This window comes from Gavia stellata, chromosome 20 (assembly GCF_030936135.1).
Source record: "Gavia stellata isolate bGavSte3 chromosome 20, bGavSte3.hap2, whole genome shotgun sequence".
NCBI lineage: Eukaryota > Metazoa > Chordata > Aves > Gaviiformes > Gaviidae > Gavia > Gavia stellata.
This window is the reverse complement of record NC_082613.1, coordinates 11,409,382-11,427,769: the sequence shown is the minus strand read 5'-3', so window position 1 is coordinate 11,427,769 and position 18,388 is coordinate 11,409,382. Positions and strand designations below refer to the sequence as shown.

The following is an 18,388-nucleotide window of genomic DNA, read 5'->3' as shown; positions in this document are numbered from 1 at the left end:
AGAAATTGGGTTGAACGGGAAAGGAAGGAGGCTGGGTGCTGGAGAAGGTGCTGGGAGTAGAGGGCAGCACAGCAGCTGCGTGGGTAGGGAGGACGTACGAGGGAGTGGATGGAGAGCAGTGTAGAAGCACTTCATCCATTCCCAGCGGCTCACTTACAAATGAAGGATGTTTTTCACAGTACATGCTGTACCAGAGACCAAGCCTTTAAGTGAATCTTCTGAGCAGCAAATAATGAAAGTTGGTAACTAAGGTGTATTTTAACACTGGCTGTCGTGCTTGCATCCCTCAAAATGCCGGCGTGCTCCTTTGTCTAGCGGCTCATCCCGAGATGTGCAGATGCCAGCAGGAATACATGGGCAAATCAGCCCGCTAGCTGCTACACCTGTAACACCGTTGTTTTTCAAGGAATTGACGTAAGAATAAATTCATCATCTGTGTGATTAACCTAGGATTGTCATCAGCATCGTGCAGGGGTGTCAGGCAGAAGATTGTATCCTCCAACAGATGTATTTTTTTTAAGTTTTATTCTCAAATTTTTGCTGATGATTTATCGGTACTTCACAATTGGTTTGAATGCTGGGGAGCACGCAAGACAATAACAGGAGCTTTGGGAAGTCTCGGCGCTGTTGCTTCAGAAATGATTGATAGCGAGACATGCTCGAGTAGGAGAGCCTGACACAATGCCTTGAATGGCGTTTCATTCCCTGGTGTCCAGCCCCTCTTGCTCTGAGCAGGGTGACAGTTTAAGTGAATGGTTCCTCTTCCAGCGCTTAGAAAAATGGTTTTGCACTGAATTGTATTTATTCGCACTTCCTGAATGCTCACGCGTGAATGTTAATAGGCTGCTCTTAATACAACACAAGTACTTGTCTCTGAATTAAATAAATCTACAATTAAGACCTCATTCTCCAGCAGCTTATTAGTGGCTCTCGCCTGCCTGAGTTAGTCTCGTTAGTAAAGCTGCTTGGGATAACATTCAGTACAGTGGGGACGTTGCAGTATTGCTCCTGTGGTTTGTGCCTATGGGTGTGTATTCAGACACGTATGAGCAAACAGCAAGGAATAATGTGTGCTGCTTTGTATTTTTTGCGTTAAAACTACAAGTGTGTAGTTTTCTCAAGAAAATAAATGTCATGAAAGAGAAATGATGAAAGAAATGCTGAAATTGTGCCAGACAAGATTCTGTATTATTCATATCTGTGCACAGTCCTGAAACTGAGAGAGATTCTGACCAGTTTGGGTTGCAGTGTGATTTCTGTCATAAAACAGATCTTGATAGCTCATTTAGGGAGATGAATACTGCACTTGGCAAGATGTTCTCCATAGGAGATGGCAGAAAAAAAAGAAGTTGATCCCATGAGCATTCACAAAGTAAACAATCCTTTTTCAAACAGACACATCATCCATTTTGTCTGAAGCTGAGAACCACGTCTTTAAGAGAGTAGTCATCCTACGGAAAAAGGAGAGGAGCTGATAAATGGCCAGGCTTAAAGGAAACTTGACGTTTTCTTCTGAAAAGGGAAAACAGCCTGATGAGAGCTCAGATCCACAAACAAGAAAAATTCTTGAGGTATTTCATTTAAGTTACTAGGGGTAGGTGAGATTAAAGGAGTGCAAAAGGAAATTTGCTGGAGTGTCTACGCTGAGAGCCGTGGCGATGTAGAAACATAGCCAGCCCCATTTGGCCAATGCTAACGATACCTCTGGGTTCCAGTATTTCCCACTTTTAGTCTTGAAAAATGGCTCTGCTTTTGAAAAATACTTTTACTTACAGAATATTTCCTTTTCTGCCATGGCCCTTTTGTTCTTCTTTTCTGTCCACCTTCTGGACATTAGGTGAGAAGACTCTTCTCATCTTCCACAACTCTTCTGCCTGCCACACCACCAGTGTGTCTGGACTGAGTTCTTGGCAATGAAGTGGATGCAGATGATACCCACTTATATTGTAGTGTGTAGGAGCAGGCAGCCAGCGTAGGCAGGATAGCAACAGGACTTAGAGCAAGAAACTGGATCGCTTTTGAATGCTTCCAGAGCATGAGAGTGCCTGAGTTTCAGATGTGTCCTGTAGCAAATAAGGCCGCGTGCCTGTCTCTCCAAAGAGATGGATGCGGACTTGCACTCCTATGTTGCAATACCCTTTTCATTCCTCAGCTGCATATACAAAAGGGATAGTCTGAGCAAACACTGAGCTCTGTTCACCAGTAAGCTTCAGTGGGGCTTTGAAATAACAGAAATTACTGCCTGCACTCAATGGCGTTAAGGACTCTAGGTTAATAACTCTTTTGATCGCGGCACGGTAATGTTGCCTGTCCTTCCCGCTGGCTGAGTGCCACTATCTTCACTCCATTGAGGTCCCCAACAATGTCAGCGAAGTTAAGGATTTTGAAACTGTGGTTATTATCATCGTAATTGTTGGTTTAACTTATGCAAATGTCTATCCTGAGCTCTGATATTTTTTCAGTTATGGAGTAGTAGACTAACAAAAGGTAAAAATCAATCGTGCTCTCTTTGTGTGTGCACTTGTAGAAATGTGAGCCTTAAATTGGTGCCTATGTCTAACAGTGTGAACGCAAGTCTTGGCTGTCTAGAGGCTCTGCCGTATGCTTGGTCTTGCTCTTGGCTGTAATCAGCCGTTCGGTACGCTGGTATTTGCGTGGTGACATGTCGGAAGGGACCGAGCGGCCGAGTGGCAAGTGCATGGGGGTTAAAAATAGGGTATTGAGGATTCGTGATGGCTGTGGGGACCTGCCTTGTAGGCAGCTTGTGAGTCCTGGGTGCAGTTCGCAATTAAAATAGCGGGATCGTGGAATGGGGGATGTATGAAATCCACCTTTGATAGCAGCCTTAGCATAGCCCTGCCTAGCCTAGGATGAGGGACGTCCTTAAGGTTAATGGGGATGTGTTTGCTGGCATGGAGGAGATCCAGCTTGCTCCACGTGCAGAGCATGGAGTTTAGAAAATTTGCTAAAGCAGATCAGAACATGAAGTTTTGGTAAAGAGCAATGGCAACCGACTTGGAGGTGCATATGCAAAACCCAGTGAGCTTTGGGCAGGAGAGAGGACGTGGTTTTAGTAGCAGGGACCGGCAGTGTAACAGTGGACCTGCTGGGAGTCGGGAAGCCAGAAGCAGTCCACAGCTCTGAAGAGGTGAGAGCTTCCAGATGAGGACCCTGTGTACTACAGAGGACAAGGACTACACCTAAAGAAACGCAGGCAGGGAAATGCCAAAAATCGCTGGAGGGGATAGGGGTTCCATAAGCCATCGTGCCTAAACTGCAGGGTCCAGGAGCACTTCTCAGCCCTGTGTGCTCCAGCTGTGCTGTGGCTTAAGTGGGTGAGATGCAGGCATGCTCCAACTCCTTTCTGTTTCATCTTATGTCCTAGTTTCCTTGGGAAAGACACCCACTTGCACTGGCAGAAGGCACCTGAGGTGTGCCCTGACAGGGACACAGATTTGGATGTTTGGGAGACTATAGCCATGGGTCATATTGCAAATGCAGCTGGCCTGAAGTCCAGATACAACTTGAGCATCTGCACAAGGGGAAATGTATGTGTTCCTTACAGGGATCTTGTACCTGTGAAAGTGTGAAGAGGAGAGAGGCTCTGATCAGGAAGCAGGGGAAGGTACAGAATAGCTGCAAGGGACACGTAAGGGTCCCATGGGTCAGGACCCCAGCACAGGGACGGTCCAGCTTGGCAGACCTCTGCCCTGGGTACGAGACCGCAGAATCAAATTGTGTCTCAACCAGCTGGAACCAAGTGTCTGGCAGAGAGAAAATGGTTTCCAAAGTCAAAATGTCTCCTAGATACTGACGGTAAGCCTTCCTCGTGTCAGCTGCTTGTTCAGAAAAGAGTTGAGTTAGAGATAAAATTCAGCCTAGGCTGCTGCTTTCACATGCTATCAAGTACTGGCAGATGCACTGTGTTACGATAAATTGCTTTGAAGAGAAGCTATGTGAAATGTTAATTTAATGGATTGATAAAAACATTTAAAACATTAGGATGTAAGAACGTGCTGTGGACATGTAGTTCAGTTTAGAATACTCTTTTGTCTGGGTTTTATCTATTGAACTTCTCTGTAATTTTAAACATTGAACTTCTCTGTAATTTTAAACATTAAAGCATCACAAAGTTATTAAATAGAGCCTCTATGTGTGTTTTCAAGTTGCTGTGGACATTTCTCAATTACAGCACTGTATTGGATTGGGTTACATATGATTTTTAAAGAAAATTATGATTCAAGTCTTTTAACTAGTCCATTTGTATATTTTTTTAAATGCATATGTATCAAGCATGTTAAGTCCTTTTGGTATTTAGTCTGTTTTTGTTTCATCCAAAGTTACCTTTGAAGTTTTGTAAAACTTTAACTAGTTTTGTAAGACTTTAACTAGTTTTGTTAGTTGTTTGTTAGGTAGGTAAGCTTGTTCACATGGCAAACATACAGGGGACAAGGGAAGTTACTTGCACAGCTGGAATGTTAACTATTTCTGTTACTAATTTTTTACAAATGAAATGATAGTTCATCCCTGTAACCCTGCAGAGACACAGACTCTAGGGCTCATCTGGCAGTGCGTTACCCCAGGGATGCTGCAGGACAAATCTGCATCAGTCTTGGAATATACAAATATGTAGAGAGTTTGCCTGTGGCCTGACCCCCGCTGTGCACCTAGCCAGCTCTCTTGGCTGGTGCAGGAGGCAGCAGAAGCCATGGCTTTTCCCTCTTCTTGCCCAGTAAGGGGTGTGTCCTTAGCCATAGGTTATCCTAGTGATTGTAAGAAATGCCACTCTCCCTGCTGGGCACATTCTAGTCCTAGGTAAGTAGATGCTTGTTTTATAAATGGATTAAAACTGGGGACAATTTTAGAAGGGCTGCTGTCAGAGCAGTCATCAGAGGAAAGTGTATGAAATGGGCCAACAGCCTAGAAGAAGATGCTGCGGATAATACTTGCAGAGGTTGGTGATCTCACACCCGGTCATGAATTAATCCAGATCATAAATGCAACAACTGACTCTTGCACAGTGGATGCGCCTAGTTGATGCGGAGCGGAACAAGCTCTGCTGTTCCTTACATCTCCTCTGAACTAAATGCAGCTTTCTTCTCTCTGGATCTGTTGCTTGTGTATGTGATCGATAGACTGCAATTACAGAGGACAGGTTTTGTCTTCTCCTGTGGCTGTGTGAGACCAGAGGAGAGCGGGAGCCCTGTGAATGAGTCAGCACTAGGAGCAAGCGATTTGAAACTTCGTCCTCATTTGTGTTGCTCTTGGTGTTGTGGCCGCATGCGAGAGCCGTAGTCCTCAGCCAAGTTCACGCTGTGCCTGTAGAAATGCAAAGCAAAATGGCAGTCTCTGTCCCAAAGAGCTTACAGTCTGTGGCAAAACCCAACAGATGGGTATGGTTAGACAGATGGGAGAGCACAGGGGAAGGGTGACGTGGTATCGGTCAGCGCTCAGCGTGGCGGGCAGCCTTCCCGGGGCACCAGCTGCTGCCCGCTCCCGTCTCCCACTGGGCACCCCGGTAGAGTCGTCCAGCATGCCCCAATCTGGATCATCCGCCCGTGCCTCATGCTGGCGCTGGCTGTAGGCTGAGGAATTGTTTTAAATGATGTAGGATGGGGCCGAAGAGAGGTAGCGGCTAGCCCTGGGATCTCAAGCACTGTGCCACGATGTGCTGCGTAGACGTTTCCTTGGTGGTCATCCTGGTGTGGATTTACAGGCGAGAGGGGACGTGGATGAGGTCATGGGCCTCCTGACGGTGACGCTGTGCTCTCCCCTTAGCACTACTTATTGCACCACACACTTGAAGCCATGGGAAAGCACAATGTTTTCTCCTTCCCTCAAAGGTGACTGCATCTGGCCTGACGTACGTTATAGGTGTTCAGAGGGTGTTACGTTCCAGCCACGTGTGCAGGAGTTGGAGAGGGCTGGTTATACATGACCCCTGCCAGCCACAGGGGAAGGATATCTCTTTCTCTTATTTTGCTGTTAATTTACTTCCAAATAGACGAGCCTGTCCCTGGAAAGCTTTCTGTCTAGGAGAGACTGTTTCCTTACTGCTTCTATTTCATGTGAAATTAATTTTAATGCAACATTTATTAATTCAAAAGCACTTTGTTCTCCAGGCTAAAAAAATTATCTTTACTCTGTCAGATTCCTACATCAGGACAAGTTGTGAAATGCTGTAACTACTTTGCTTCAACATTTCTATTTGACAGAATGTATGTATCTGCTTTGTGTAGGGAAGAATTAAGTTTGATTGGAGTAGTTGTTTTGAGGAGTAATTTATCTGTGCAATTATTTTCTGAAGCACTATCTGCTCATTTGAGTGCCTTCAGTTAGATTAGAAATGCGAACATTTTAATTTAGGAAATGGTCTGCAAGTTGCTCATGTCTTTTTGCGGGGCAGCGAGACCTGGCTCACACAGGCTTCTCAGCCCTGCCATCTTCTCTCTTCCCCATAGACATCTGTCGTGAAGAACCGTTAGCATATTTGAGTAAGGACTTCTGGTCTTCTGCAGAACTGTTCAACACAATTTGAATATCCATCTTTTCAAATGATGTTCCTTTGAGGTTTGGTTTTATTTTCTGGGAGAGGGTGTGAAAACCATGCTATACTGTATGGGAACCTGTCATGATAGGGATCCTGCAACAGAAATGATGCCTCAGCAGGTGCCATTGCTTAAATCATCTGCTGATGGCATGCACGAAGTAGGCCCGCTCTGCTTTTGCTGTCAAACTATGCTTGCCTTGCAATCTGCATTTAAGTTGTATATTTGGCTTTGCTTTTGCGAAACAGCACATATGTAAAGGCTGGGAAGCCCTGGTACAGCCCAACTTCACGTAGGAATACAGCAAAGCTCACTAGCCCTATCTTCTAACCAAATCCAGCCGCAGTTAAATTTAAATCACTGTGGCAGGTAATGTTTCAGCTTCATGCCATTACAGTGTTATATTATCTTTGTCCAATACACTAAGAACTTGTAGAGCCTTGCAGAAGCCAGTCTAAAATGTTTGAGGGCTCGACAATTTGGAGAGTACAGCGTGTACAGAGGTATATGTCACATTTTTCTCAAAACTGTTTTATGACTAAGAGGAACTCGTGCTAATGTCTGTGTGTCCTTGTTCTTAGTAACACAGAGGTAGAAAGGGTCCTGAGGAGTCACTTGTGTCCGCTCCCCAACTAGCTAACCTCTTCTTGTTGAAGTTTACCCTAAAATTTAGCTTAAATTAAGCAGATTACTATTATCTTGCTGCCAGCAACATGGGAAACAATTGATCACTGCTGTTTTTAGAGCAACTCTTCATATTGCAAAACTGTTCTTCCCAGTGCCAATAATCCCAAGCCAGGAAATGACCGTAATCACGACCATCGCTGCCTGGCATCCCTTCCCCTCCGTTTGTAGCATTTTGATTTTTGGAACAAAGAAGCCTGATTGAATTTTTTGCATAGAGTGGTTTTCCAAGCATCGTGTTGGTCTTGTTGCTGGACTCGGGATCTTGCAGGAGAAGCAGTGTGGACAGTGCTCCGGCTGGCTCCTAGCAGGGGGAAATAACTGTCTCCCACACTTTGTGTGCAATATTCCTATGAATACACACAGTGCTTTGCAAGAGTAACCCCGCTCCTGACTCACATTGGGGTACGATCCGTGCCACTTTCCAGGTTGTTCTCTGCAGGACTGCTGCCTAGCTACTCATTCCCTTTCTGGCATTTGTGCATGTAAGTTTTAAAACGTTCTGAAGTGACTGCTTTTTACATGTGCCTTTAATGAATTTCTTTGTATTGATTTGGAAGGGTGAGCTGTTTTATCCCATTGGTATCGCTCTGAATTCTGTATCTATTGTTTAGCAAGACCTGTGCTGCTGGGGTGTTTGTGGGATTGGGAGGGGTAAACGGCTGTTGATAAGGGGCTTTGTTCTCTGGGCTCCAGGAGTACTGTACTGTTTTGTGGATGATTTTGGCAGCTGGAGGAGATCCTCTGTAACTGAAGATCCACTGGTGAAGTGCAGCATCTTTGAAAATCTTTGCTTTCAGTGCATCTGGAGGGGCCTGTTTTTTCAGGCACCTTCTCATCGCCTCCTTTGCAATGCTCGGTTCGCGGGACTGTTGAGGTATCATTCACAGTTACTAGCTAGAATAAAGATAATTGCGGTTAATGGTACTTCACATTGGTGACAGATCTGATTAAAGAGGTTGTAGTCTCCCTTCCCATAGCACACGAGATTGTGTCCCTCTCTAGAGCTGACCATCCTCCTAGGTGCAAGAGCTCAGCCCTTGGTGGGGTCAGACCTGCAGAATGACCCACCTTGGCAAGGAAACGGCAGCGTCACCAATGGACAGGAGTGTGTGGGCACAGCCTGCCCCTCGCTCGGCTCCATGGGCACTATGGATGAGGCTGGCGTTTCCCAGTGGTGACAGTTTCCCAGTGGTGTGGGACTTTTGCCAGCTGCCCACCAGCAGTATGCGTATTTACAGTTAGCAGGGAATGTATCCTGCCACGTGGATGGAAAGCATGTTAATTGTGTTGCAGCCAAGATGTCTAAGAAGATTAAGCTATTTTTTTGTTGGAAATCCAGCTCCCTGTTTAGCACTTCTCAGCATCCTGGAAGGATTGTGTGGGTGGGTGCTTTTTTCTTTTATTTTTACTATTTACCTTTCCTTTCTTATATTTGATGCATGACATCACAGCACTAGAGAAAAGTTAGGAAAATTTGATTCAAGATTTTAAGGCTGCTGCTTTATATCCATATTTGGATTTTAATCAGATTGTCCGGAAAATAAACGAGGAGGCTTTCCCTCTTTCTCATGCCTGTTGGACTTCCAGATGTAGTAGTCGGTTCATTTCTGGATGGCGGTATCATGACAAATCGGATGCAGCAGCTTTCTTTGTCTCTTATGTTCAGTTCATGCTGCCGTCCCTCTGGCTGAAGCCCTGTTAGCTGCCATGAAATCTCACTGGTGGCCCGTGGGATTAGAGCGATTGCTCTGCAGCAGTTCTGCAGAGCCCTTCCACCTTTAGGGTAGTTTTAATTAAAACTTGTGATGAAGGTGGATAGTGGTCCAGATTAACTTCTGAGGCTTGACAGTATTCTGCTTCCCCCCAGTTCCCCCAAAACCAGAAGGAATTGCAGGAATTGCTGTCACAACCCAGTGTTACATTTTGATGGTGATTTTGGGACGTTTGTCAAAAAACCACACATTTTTGTGTGGGTTGATCCCCGTACATCTGCCTTTGTGAATCACATAGACCACACTTGCATCCCCTCCAGATGTGGGATTTTTGTTTCAATGTGTAAGTAGACAGGAAAAGGTTAGGTAGTATTACCTGGTGTGCCTTGAGCTAAAAACAAGCTTTCTGCAATGAACATTGTTTTGACAACAAGAGTCTGTGTTTGTATTAAATACTAAATATGCGAAGTTGGACATTTTCAAAAATGCCCATGAGTTTTGGTCTCTAGTATTTGTTGAATGTGAATGGCATTTGGGGCTGTACCTGCCTTCAGCAGTTCAGAACATCGTCCCGCAGCCCTCCAAGCATGGAGCTGAGACTCTGCCACTCCAACAGAGGAGCAGGCTCTCCCTTGGGTTCTGGGATTCAAATAAGTTGATGGAAGAACATTGAAAATGCTTGTCTGGAAGGCAGGGCAAGCAATGCCGAAAGTAGGCATTCAGGCCAGTGCTCAGCCTGGCAGACAGTGCATGTTAATTCAGGGTGATTTATGGAACTGTTTCTGTTAAAAGCTTCCTCGTGCACTTTAGAATGCGGAGCTGCCAGATTGGTCAAAATCCAGTACCCAGACAGTTTGAATTGGCTGCCGGCTGCAGTAATAACCGTGGCGAAACTCTAACAGCCGTTTCATGCAGGCTTTGCAGGCTGCCACATCGTTGCTGCTTCGCAGAAAACAGTGTCAAAATGTTACGTGGTATGAGGACATTTCCATGGTAACGTTAGCATCCCATGACATCCGTTCTTGTACTGCGGTGTCAGTGCATGCTGTCATCGTTGTATTTTCTTCCTTCATCTGGGGCCATCCATCCTGATCCATGTGGATGTTTTCAGTGACTGCTAGTGGTTACAGGGCTGATGGTGGAAGAGATGCTCTCTCTGGACTGTCGGGTGTCTTAAATAAGGCAAGTATTCCTTCTTTTAGCATAGCAACTCTCACATAATTCATCTTAAAAGCACTTGGTTTTGAAAAAGCAGCTTTCCCTCTGTGATCAGACAGCTCACTGCAATAGCTGTTTCGTACCTGGGACCACAGGCAGCCGCACTCCTATCTCACAGGTCTTTGTCCGGTGGCTCCGAGATCGCTCAATTCGTGAAGACGTTCCAGTCTTGTTTCGGGTCCGGTCCTTTCAGTCTGGAGAATGCTAAGCGCTGATTTCCATCTGCAGCCCGACAGTGGCCTGCTCCCTCCTCCCCTTCCTTTGCAGGAGCCATCAGCTGCTCCGGACACTGCTGACCACGGGGCTGGTTTTGGACAGCAGCCTGAGGTCCTTGGGTAGAGTCTCATCCATGGCTATCGCCTGGTTTCATTCGTGTCTTGACCAGTGGTTTTGGCCTGCCTATAAATATTTCAATATTTTATACTGCAGTAACAATGTTCTGCTAGGATTCCTAGTATTCCCCCTGTGGTTTTTCCCCTTTTATTTCTGTATTTCCACCAGGTGACGTTTTCCAAAATTAGCATCACGGGTTTTTTTCACTGAGCAGGCAACACATGTTTATTGGCTCCTTTCCCTTGACATCGAGTCATAGAGCTGTTCTCAATATTTTATTGATAAGCTACAGCTTTGGCGAGAAATGGTAAAGATGTTTTCGGTATGGCAGCCCATGGCCCTTCCACCAGCACACGTTTTTCACTTTTGCTTGGTACTTTGTAAGAGCAGTAGAGAAATCTTGGTTTAGTTATTGTGCACGTGTAGGTTCTGAAAATTGCTTGGGTAAAGAGACAGTCATTTAACTTAACGATTTGCCTACCCAGTATGCATGAGCTATGGAAGTGCAATCTAGGTATGTGGGTGCACAGCAAGGCTATTTCTCACACAATGGTGCTGTAGCATAAAGGGATCATGTATGATAAAACCCAGTGCTTGTGATTTTAACGTCTGGCCTAAAGTGTTTCACTTGAAGGGACTGAGAGGGTAAATGGGAGACTCGAGAAAATACAGGTTGAGTATAGGGGAAGGAGCAGAACTTGACTTTCAATCATATCCGTTCCTCAGGACCCACTTCTGGACTGTTTCACAACAATAATGCTCAGCTCTCCCATTTTGCCCAGGGCTCCGCTTTGAGCCACGCCAGAGTCCCAAGTTATCTTTCTATAAACTTGTTTTTCATCTGTTTCCACTTAAATCATAGCTTCTGCCTAGCAACAGGAGTAGGTCTGTTCCTGTGACCTGCCTACTCTGTCTCTGCAGAAACGCTCTCACTGATCCTGTCCAGGAGGCAGCTACTATGTCCTAAACTCAGTTTTTCCCAAGACCCAACCCAAGTGCCTCTAAACCTGGCATCGTGTCGGCTCTATTTCACTATTTTTCTATTTCTGTCTCAGTACTGTCTGGCTTACCTACTAGAGAGCTCTATGAAATATTGCATGGCCGGTTGAGGCAAAATTTGGCTTGCTGCTGTAGGAATAATATCAGGCAAATTACCCACAGTCCATTGTAGTTGGTGAATTTGACTCTTTGTTTTCACAGCCTGTTCACTGCAGCCATCTGCTGCAGAGAGACAGCAAGCTTTAGGACAGATTGACTGTGAAAATCAGGAAGTCTTATTTCAGGCCATAATTTTGTTTAATTTCCTGAAATCTAGAAAACTCTTTATTTCCTAAAACACCTTTCCCTGAGAGCCCTAAGACTGGGTTTCCAAAGATCACCTGTACAGGGTACTAGCTGCATGAAAAATGTTGGGGGGGTGCAGGGAAGTGAATCCTGAAGCAGTGACAACATGATGACCTGAAAATGTGTCACTGATCAAAATATTAATTAATAATTTCCCAGGATTCTGTCAGTTTTGTTAAGAATGTGCTTTTATGTACGAGTTGACCAATACAAAAGTGTTCTGCAAGTGTCAGTAATGCAGATTCAAGCAGCATTTGGCCTCTGATATTCAGTAAATGGTTTGGAAACTGGATTTTGCCTGCTGTAATGCTAAACTACTATGTCAGGAAAGATTCTCATCCTTTCCTTTCAGTTTGTAACGGGGGGGGAAGCTTAACATCTCGGTATGAGTACATCTTAAAAGGTTTAGACATTGTAAAAGATTTAGTGACCTGCTCTCCTAAGCGCTTATAGTCATCAGATTTGAGAGGAAATTGCAGTCAAAAGTGAACATTTAAAAACTTGCTGATGTAAGTGGTCAACCTGTTTTTCCCCTTGATATTCCTGTGCTTATCTCTTCAGACCTGTAGGTGTTCTGTCCATTAAGGCTGCAGTGCGGAAAGGGGAGAAGAGCTGGAAAACTAGGACGGACTTGGATTATATTTAACAATGTTCTATTTCCACTTGACAACCAGCTATCGAACACCTACAAGTTTGCAACTGTGATTCACTTGGAAGCTAACATAACTGTTGTCATGTTGTATTAATAGCTACAGAATTGTAACTGCTTTTAGCAATGAGATTCATTAACAGCCTCTACAAACACACTGACAATCGGTTGAAAACTTGAAAATATTAGGTGTATATAAAAATGGATTATGCCATAAGGGAACTTCCCTGTGCTGCCAAATGTGTTTACAGCAAGTTCTTGCAGGTGTTATGCATAATGATTCCTCTTCATCACTTTCAGTAGGTCTTACTGACAGCAAAAGGTGTTTGAGGGCTGATCCACACTCTAAATTAATTAGGAGCTGCTGATCTAATGGGGTTACACGATGCGAGTGTATTTGGGAGTTACTGTGTCCCCATCATTTTTCTTGGCAAGTGGAATTTGTCCAACCAATTCCTGCATAGGGCTGATGTTGTTTTGGGAGGTGTTTGGTGCTTCACTTGTTTTAGTTGAATACTTTGGCTTCAACGGGAAGCGTTGTGACAAACCATGCCTAGACGGTACTCTCCAAGCTGTACTAAGTGCGTTGAGTTCAGCTCCCCTTTGAGCTTTGCATGCTTTCCTCAGCGTGGGCTGCTAGCCACCACAGAGGAGTTGCAAGTGTTCATTGCTTCCTACCAGCTTTGAAGATACTGAATTAGTAGCTAACGATGGTGGCATATAACTGGTCCTCACCAGCCTCTGTCAACTGTCCTCTAGGATGAATGAGTCAGTTACTCTTCTAGGTGCTTAGTGAAGTCATCTCTGCATTACGTACTTGTGGTTTTAAGGTTTGCATCACCAGCATGATAGGTCAAGACATTGTTGTAGAAGTGAAATGAAAACTGAGATTCAAGAGAGGAAGTGTTCAGGATGGCATTGGCTCAATGTTGAGTTGTGTAGTCAGACTTGTCGCTGGGAGTACATCTGTGGACGTGTACATTTGGGCTGAGATTTCTAATGTTCTGGGTACCTCTGAGAGCTAGAGTATCGCTCCTTAGTTGTCTACCTTCCTTGGTTCCTTCTTTCCCTTCTTTCTCTTATTTACATCACAATGCCTCTTCTCTTCCTTTTGGCCATGAATAATTCAGCTGTGTTTAAGTTTTTGGGTGATGTCTGCTCTATCTCATTCATCTATCACCCAGTTTTGGCATCTGTCATTTGGATGTGACTTTGCTTTTGCTTTTGACTCTTAGGCTGGCCTTGTGTGCTGAGTTCTGGAGACGGAGAGTCTCCTGAGACCGGCAGGAATGGTTGGCTCAGGACACAGCAAAAATTGCAAATAACAGTCCTTTGAAAATGGTACTGTCTGGCAAGGGAGCAAAATTCCTTATTTTGAGAGGATGGAAATCCTAGGCGTTTTTTCCCCTTTCTCATTGCTCTTTTTTACAAGGTTTGAAATCTTGTTTTCAAGTACACCACCAAATGATCGTTCACCCTTCCTCCCCTAGAATGATAAGCAGCTGTCCATATAATTAAGTATAGGTGATCATCTTCCAGTAACACTGGTTATATTTTAAATGTTGCAATAGCAAACGATGCATGGGGCATATAACACAGCAAGTGATCAAACCATCTCTGGCTCAACGTGTCTGTGTTGAAACAGCCTATGACAGTGAAGGAGTGTAATTAGCAAGACACATAGAATGGGATTGAAAAAAGATGTGAAAATAAGCAGAAGGATTTGAAAAGGATTAGGAGAGTAAATGACAAACCAGTAGTTAAATGGTGCATGATTAATGACTATAGAAGTAAAAGGTTGACTAAATATTGTGACTCTGTAATGGCTGCCCCAAAGTAACAGAAAATAGTTTGTTCATAAGACTCCAGAAGTGGATTTATATCGACACATATGCTGACTCTGGCTTTCAACCTGTTTCTTAGACTTGGCTTGGGTCAAGGTGAGCATCCCCTGAGATGCTTTCCTGGTTGACTTGATGACCTGACATTCATCTTCCATCTTATTAATATTAATGATCAGCATCAAAAAATATCAAGTGCCCCACTGAAAGGCTGTGAGAGAATTTATTCCTTTTCTGAACTTTAGACAGTTTTGATACTCCCACCTGTACCAGAGTCATGTAGGCAATTGGTGGCTTTTTGTCTGGTATTAAAGAAAATTGTATCTGTACTGGAACTGTTTTCTTAGTGCTACAAAACTGGTTTGTGTATGCAAAAGGAATCTGAAGAAGGTGCAACTTCCACAGTGCTTAGAGGAGTAAGTAGGAGTTGCTCTCAGTAATGTGAAGTTGCAGGTGTCACTCTTTGTCTTAATACCGACTTTGTCTCATTTTTTGTATAACGCCTGATCTGGGACTGGATTTTATCTCTGGTTTCTTATCACTGCATCTTAAATTCTAATTTTCAAGGAGGTACTGAACTCCTCCATATGTTTAGCAAATATACTGTTGAGAATTTTGAGCAAACTCTGATTTTTCTCTTTTCTCTAGTGTCTGTGTCTCTGCTGTTTTAGGATCAGTGTTTGCGTTGTTCCTAGCCATGTTTTGCCTTCAATCTGGGCCTACAGCCATTCTCGGATCTGCTCTCTTGTGTCTTAGGGAAAACAAAGTTGTACATTAATGTATTTTAAAGTTCAAGATTTGTCTCAAACTGATAAAAGCCAACAGAAGTGAAAGTACCATCCTAATATTGAGGTGTTTTGACCAAAGATTTGTGGTTGACATAATTTTTCTATCGAGAGCATTGAAGCAGAGCTGCACAATAGGGAAATTTTGAATGCAGCTGGGTGCATAGTTTTGGCTGTTGTGAAGAACATTTGCTGTTAATATTGCAGTGTGGAGCTGCAGTGAAATTACTCTGTAACCTTTGATTGGTGGTGTGTGTGCGTCCTGGAGGGTGGGGAGCTATGGAGGGCATCTGCTGTCTGTTCCTCGCTGGAAAGGACGCAGCCAACATTGGAGGAAGCAGTTGCTCTGTTTTTCTTATTTTTTTTAAACAAAAACTCGTTACTGTCGAAACTAACATTTTTCCTGTTACTGCTTAGTTATGACAACAAGGTTGGACATAAATAATGGTATGTAATTGTTACAAGTTTCTTGTTTCTTTAGCAGGGACGTACTTGGTTTCTGTTTCCCTGCACGGTGAGCAGTTCCCCACCGGTTTCTTTGGGGCTTTCATGTTGTGTTGGGAGAGAAAAGAAAAACTTTTTCAAATAGGTGAATCTGACTGTAAAATCACAGAAACTGGAATAATATGTGAGTGGGAAGGGAACAGATTTAGGACTCTTAAGCTGGTTTTGACTCATTTTTAGAAGTCTACATTTCAGTTGGTGCTCCTCCCCGCCTTTTAAGGGCTGTTGCAGGCACAGCTGAACTCATTACACCGCTCCTTCCCAGACCCCCACCGGGGCTCTGCCGGCTCCTGCCATCATCTGCAGCCTGTTGGGATGTGCAGGCTGCAATTTGGGCATAGCTGGTGCATCTCTCCTCACCGGTCACTTGGCTCCTGCTTCTTGTGGCAGATAAGAGGCTGAACTGTAACAGGCGTTTCCTTTGGTGGGGGCACTAATTCAAACCTCTTTTCTGTCCATGGGCACTCGTTTCCATGAATCTTTGGGAATTTTTTTCTTCTGAAACCTGACCTCTCTGTCCAGTGTAGTTCAAAGGTTCAGAAGTTATGGAGGATGGAAAAAGAGGAGAGACAAGTCTTGTTTCCAGAGGCAGCTCTGTTGAAAAGGTTATCTTTGCTCTGCAGAGGGAAACTACTGCTCCTGGGTTGTCTGCTCAGAGCAAGGGCTGGATTCGCAAAGGTATTCAGACACCTAAAGAGCCCCCAGAGCTTTAAAGAGTGCTTCACGAGCCAATTCCCACCAATCCAGGATCTGTCTGTGTTGTCAAGAGGCTAAACTTCTTTAAGAATTTGGCCTTTAACTGCAAGTGATGGGAGGCTGGGGGGTGTTCTTTTGCGTGCACTTTCCTGCAGGGCATGGGGCACTGTAGGCAGATCGAGCCCTCCTCGCTCACCGTGGTGGGAATCCTGCAGTCTCCTGGAGGCTGCAGACCTCAGAGAGCTCCAGACCTTTCACAGAGTCAGAGGCCTGGGGTGTGAAGTGTAAATAATCTGAAGCTGCTATAAATAATTAGCTCTCAATGTCTGCAGTGACTTTCATCTTGTCAGTGAAGTCATTATTAGAGGTGTGTATTAGGAATCTGTTTATCTTCAATGTATAAAGTTTATATTCAATACATAAAATGTATCAGTATGGAACATACTCTGTCGCTGTGGGACAAATGATTGTATGAGAAATGGATTTATATTCTACACTGCTTTGTAACTGGGATCTTTGAATATAGTTCTGTGTTTGTTGAGCACAAATGTGGAAGAAAAAAGATTTTATTTAATGCAACTGCTGTTTTATTTATCATGCTTTCAATAGGAAAATCTTTCCATTGTAATATAACAGTCTGTGCAGGGTGCTTTTGATTTTAGCAGGTAGGATTTGGAAGAGTTCAGTTCTCTCCTGGATACGTATGCCCATGCTGCATTGCAATGGGGGTTAATGGGAATAGCCAGCTGTGAAAGGAGAAGAACAGATTCTGAGGACTAGATCGTATATAAGAAATTTCAGCTGACTCTTATGCAGGACTAGCCATATAAATTGAGTTTGGATGGAAAAGAGGTAAGTGAACGGGTTACTGTCATCTGCCCATCATCTGCTGGGCATCAGGGGTTAACCAGCAAGTGATGTCTGGAAGACCAGTGCAAGTCCTCCAGTGAGACTTGTGAATTATTACTAGTTTTATCTTCCCATGTCCTGGCTTACCTGCGGAGGAGGTCACACAGTGTTAGAGGTGGGCTTTCGCTCCCCATTTTGAGAATGTTCACTGCTGATCTGGGATGTTCTAGGAAGAGGATGGCATAAAGTAAAAATGAGCTGATAGGACCACACACATCTACCGTATCAGGAGGAGCAGCTCCAACCCCCTGAGCTGAAACCAGGTGTTAAGGCTACCCTTGGGAAGTAGAGAAATGCCACAAATGCCCTACTGTGTCTGGGTGCCAGGGCAATGACACCACCGCCTTTGCAAGAACAGGGTGATACAGCTCCGCAGCCACTTCGTGCTAGCCCAGCATGGCCCACTGCTTAGTGCTTCAGGGGTGGATCCACTTCTTGGCTCCAGTGGAGTGGAGATGGGGAAATGGTCGTATAGAAGTATCCAAAGTCATTGTAAAGGGATAGTACTTCATTGAAAAGATTGCTGCCATTGCTTGCTGTGTTTTAATGAAGAGATGAGGTGGTGTTTCCTCCTTGAGGTTTCCACTGGACTGGCAGTCTACAGCGTGTCAGTAAAACTGGTCCGAGGGAAATTGGGCTCCGTGTTCAGTGGCTCCCAGCTTATGGAGTTTAGTTTTGTCTCTGAGCACTAAATTGCTTTGAGTTCAATAATTCATCTCCCTCCAACTGCTTTATTGTCATTTGGTTTATTAATGAGTTGGCTTGGACAGCTGTCCTAATGCTTTATCACAGCAAAGTGAAACCAAGGGTTGCGCTAAGCACAGATTGCAAATGCAAGCACGTACTGTGTACACAATATACCATTTCCCTGGAGCAGGTCCTGGCGGGACAGCATGGTTAGTAGATCGGACGTGCAAGAATTGGCGCTCCTCAACTCTAACCTTGTTTTGTCCGTCAGTGTCCCTTCCCAACTCTCATCCTCTCTGTCCCTCTCTTGCTGTAGAAGAACTTCAGATCATGCTTTCTTTTTTTGCAGAAGTGGATTGTGATGATTAATTAGATAATGTTTGTAGAGCAGCGTGCAAACCCTGCCAAGGGTTACTGTCCTCGCTGGTATTATTAGAGCTGGAGGAAGACTGCCAGAAGGTATTGATTACTTGGT

The 18,388-nt window shown here is 44.4% G+C and overlaps 1 protein-coding gene across 1 annotated transcript in view; it reads left to right on the top strand.

Moving 5' to 3' along the window:
* Nucleotides 1–18,388, top strand: part of RIMS4 (regulating synaptic membrane exocytosis 4) — a 51,998-nt gene that overhangs the window by 831 nt on the left and 32,779 nt on the right. The gene's annotated exons all lie outside the window — the stretch shown is intronic.